This window comes from Pyxicephalus adspersus, chromosome 6, assembly GCF_032062135.1.
Source record: "Pyxicephalus adspersus chromosome 6, UCB_Pads_2.0, whole genome shotgun sequence".
NCBI lineage: Eukaryota > Metazoa > Chordata > Amphibia > Anura > Pyxicephalidae > Pyxicephalus > Pyxicephalus adspersus.
Window position 1 is genome coordinate 15,597,753 of NC_092863.1, and position 4,550 is coordinate 15,602,302.

General features: G+C 37.7%; 1 protein-coding gene across 1 annotated transcript in view; it reads right to left on the minus strand.

The window, feature by feature from the left end:
* Positions 1-4,059, minus strand: part of LOC140333219 (lysozyme C-like) — a gene marked incomplete in the record, with an annotated part of 25,555 nt that extends 21,496 nt beyond the window's left edge. Inside the window, 1 exon segment of the mRNA XM_072414749.1 lies at positions 3,887-4,059.
* Positions 4,060-4,550: the final 491 nt, after the last annotated feature.

The window sequence follows — 4,550 nt, forward strand, 5'->3', positions numbered from 1 at the left end:
TTTATTTTGAATTATTTTGTATTGGATTGGATACAGGAGTTTGTATTCAATCCAATACAAAATGTGTTTGAATGACTTTCAATTTGAATTTCCCGCACACGCGCCGACGTCATCGTACGCGCCGAGGGCTTCTTCTTCTCGGAGAAGGCACCCGACGCTGGAACACGACGATGAATGATCGCAGCGGGACCAGGTAAGTGATCGATAAACCCGAACTTTTCTCACTATATTTTCATACAATGAGAAAAGTTCGGGTTTATCGATAATTGTAACTATTTTAAGCCCGTACCAAGGTTGGGCCTATCACTCAGGTGGTTAATTTAAAATTAAATGTTTACAGTTACCATAACGTAAATGAACCAAATAAAAGAAATGACAAAACAAGAATTTTTCCACTCACCATTTGATGCTCACTTTATTAATTAAAGCTAAAACAAAACTAAATATATCATACAGTGCTGGCCGGTAATATATTGCTCCCAGTTACCATTCCTATACCAAAGAGCTGAAGCTAGACCAACAATGTGTCCTGTCAGTTATAGGGGGCCAGTAACCCTCTTTGTACAGCAAAATCTCTGCAATGGATACTTCCAGAGAAATTCAGTTCATGTGACAGATAGACAGGGAGTACATGTTCTTACTACTACATCTTCAGGTCCCTACATCTCCCAATTCCTGAGGAATTAGGGTTTACAGAAGGTAAGTGGCCAGCTATGTGAGACAGAATAGCATGAAATGATAGGTATAGTTTTTCTATATTGTGATGGCGCTGCAGCAATACATTTTAGGGGGCCCCCACTTATCCTACATTGTATTATACCTACAGCTCCCCTTTCAAGAGAAAATGGGGTTTAAAAAACATATGCGGACATTTATATGTGACAGGGCACCATGATATGGTAAGAGTAATAAAATTTTAGTTGGCGGGAGTAGTCACAAGAGTCCCCCACTTCTCCTACATTTCCCTTCCTCTACTGGAGAAATTGGGGTTCACAAAAGGTAAGTGGCCAGCTATGTGTGACAGGGTAGCACTGTATGACAGGTATAATTTTTCATATCTTGTTATGGTGCCGTAGTGATGAAATTTTAGAGGAAGTTGGCCACAAGAGTCCAGCACTTTTTCCCTTTTCTTGTCACATTTCCCTTTTCTTACAGAGAAACTGGGGTTCCTAGAGAGTAAGGTGATAGCTATGAGTGACAGGGTATCATTATTTGAAGAGTATAACATTTTAATGGGGAACGGGAGGGCAAAAGGGGTTTCCTACGGCTTCCACATTTCCAGGTGCCAACATCCCTGTTACAGAGAGATTGGGGTTTACAGAAGGTAAATGTTCAGCTATGTGTAACAGGCATAAGGAAGGGGTAACCGCAGCCCAACCTCAACACCAGTCTGAACGCAGCCTTGAATTTTTGTGATCTTCAAGGGGCACCACAGCACACAGACAATTGATAGTACCTTAATGTTAATTGCCATGGGAATGGCCCCCAGGGGGACCCCATAATCCCCACTCTCAGGGAGCTCACACTGAGCATGCCCGGGAAGCTCCCCCTCCTTGTCACACAATCTCATAAAGGAACATAGTAGATGCTCACATTCTATCCCACACAGGACAAACAGCTGAGAGGGAAGGAGGGGAGAGCCTGACCTGATAGCTCTGCAGGCTGGATGTGGCCCATGGGCCATGGGTTGGGTACCTTTGGTGTAGGTCAATTAAAAAAAAAATTACACATTTAAAATTTGTGATACCAAAATACTATGCTGCCTATTCTGTCTGAAAAATATTCTTTTCTGTAATACATAAAGGACTCAGGTAATAACAGGTAATAGGACATTCCCTCAAACATTCCTTGGTGGGAATCTTCCAGGTCCATGTGTTTTAAAGACAGTAATTGATTCCCACCAGGGAATGTTTGAGAGAATGTCGGATTCCCTGATTTATAAATATAGCCCATAGAATAACAGAAGTAATTTTAAGGGATTAGTGTGTTCCCCAGTATGCCCTTGAAATCACAAGAAATAAATCCTCTCTTAACTGATTTTTTCTGTTTGTCAGTTGTCCCCCATGGCAGATTCCAACCTCTTCATTTCATTTTTAGCTTGCCTAATATTAAAGCCTATCTAAACTCAACATTGTAAAAAAAAGGGTGCAGCACCACCCCTGTAAGTCTTGATCGCCAATCTTGGGCATGCGCAGAAGGGGCATTTTCCTCCAAGGGGAAAGAGATGCTGATCTCACGGATGGGTAGTGAGATTAGCTCTCTTTTTTTTTCCCCTTCACAGCAGCTACGTCACCTGATCTCACACCTACACAGTGCGAGATCGGTGACGAAGAAAGAAAAATGAAGAAGAAATTGGAAGGAAACAACGAAGATGGGGGCGCCTGGCACTTCCTCTGTGCTGGGACAAAGAGGAATTCCAGGACAATGCGGGACCAGATTGTGGAAAGGACCAGCACCATCGGGGGACCTGCTGGATTAAATGTAAGTATCATTTTTTTGTTTTAGTTTAGTTCCATTTTAAGATATACCCCCTTTTCCAAAGTCTTTGGTAGAGCTCACTGCCAAGTTGGGGTATAACTGTAATTAGAAAATAAAAAAAGTAAAATATCCTAGGTTTAAAAGCCACTTTCCTCCTATCTCCCCCATGCAAGGTGTTTCTTTCTGCTGTGACCTTCACAGAATATTTATTAGTTTGACTGCAGACAATGCAGAAGGCTGCATCAGTCAGAGGAGATAAGGACAAATCTGTAGCCAGTATATGGAACTGTAGGTGAGATTGAGATGGCTAGAAAGAAAAAACAAGATATCTACATTACTCCTGGCATTTTCAGCTTTGAAGTTTTTATTTTGTATTTGTTATATTTTTTGATTACTACTTTAGCGCTGCACATTAATCACTATTGTTCAAAAATTGCTTATATGAGCAGAAATCAATATATTCCAAATAATGGGTTCAATCATTTGCTGTTTTGGAAGGTGAGTGCCTATAAAGTTCATGCCAATGTCAAGGCTTGGTGGCTCAAGTGGATAGCAATCTGGTCTTTGCAATACTAGGGTCTAAATAATATAATAAGCAATAAACAACTTTTCTCTCTTCTGTCTGTATTTACATGTTTCTTATATTTATAATATAAATTTATAATATATACATTTCACAGGAAGTGCTATATATAATAATGGTAACTGAAATTATACTACTACACAAACTCTTTGTTTTGCTATTTTATTAGTTTTAAGAACAGCCTTTAGTATACTGACTTAAATCCTTTCCTTCACAATTTTCTGTCCAAGGAATCCTGTAACAAAAGCAAGTGCAAGTCAATTGCTTGTTAAAAGTAAAAATAACAAAACTCACAACATAAATAATAGCCTATTCATAAAAAAACACAAAAAAAACCCAATCTTTTGCACAGGAAAATATGTTCGTTCTACACTACATTTCTGAGTATTTGCTTGGTTAGATGAGAGGGTTCAGAGAATGGCTTCAAAAACTGTTCATGGATACATTTACTTGATCATATTAACCAGGTTATAAAAGGGAAGAATAGCTTTTTTAACTTTTTCTGGTTCTTTTTTCTTTTGGCTCACAGAAAGGAGTTATTCAAATATCAAAATAGTTAGGTATCAGTGTGGAGGAGTGGCTCTGCACAAGGGGTTGCTAGGGGTTCCTTGAGTAATGAGAAGTTTGTACTTCTCAGATCAGTTTAAGTTACAGCAATGATCTTTTTGGCTTTCTGCATGGCCAGCAATGTAAGAAACATTCTTCTCACTTACCACCGCACTAATTTACTGTGAGTTGCGATTATACCAATTATAGTAGGGGGTCTATCTTCTCCAGTCTTGGAGAGCATATTTATATATTAGCCCCTATGTTCAGATGGTTGGAAGGGAATATTATAGTCCACCATTATGCAACAGTAGGTGGAGTACAAATTAGAATATTTGGATACACCTATTACTGTAATAAATATCTTGCAACAGTGGGTGAGGTACAAATTGACTACACCTATATCCGTAACAAGGAAGTTATTAAATTGCTAATTCTGTAATGATGTTTAAGTGAGAAAGGGTTTTTTTAATGTCTTTGTTTTTGATTATCTTTAAATAAATGATTTTTTTCTTGGCTAGTGTTAAAAAAAAACTGCAATATTTCTATTGTATTATATTTTTTCTTTTTTTAAATACTTTTACAAAATAAATAAAAAAATAAATTACACATATCCATTGTCAACTCATACTTTGTACTTAACAAATGACACACCCTTCATGTCATTCTCCAAAAAAAATCCGGGTATTCTTGAAAAATATTATGTGTCACCAAATAATTAATACTATTATATACTATGTTCAATAACAACAAACCAGTCCGGTTTAAGAGTTTATGATGATTGTATTATGCAACTATATTGTTCATACAATTTGTTAAATCAACATAATTCAATAGTAACTTGCAATCTGTATAATATAATGTGGTGATACAGGGATATGATGCTGGATGTCAAAATATGCACCAAAAAGGAAAAATCCAATCAGCCACTGTATTCTCCTAT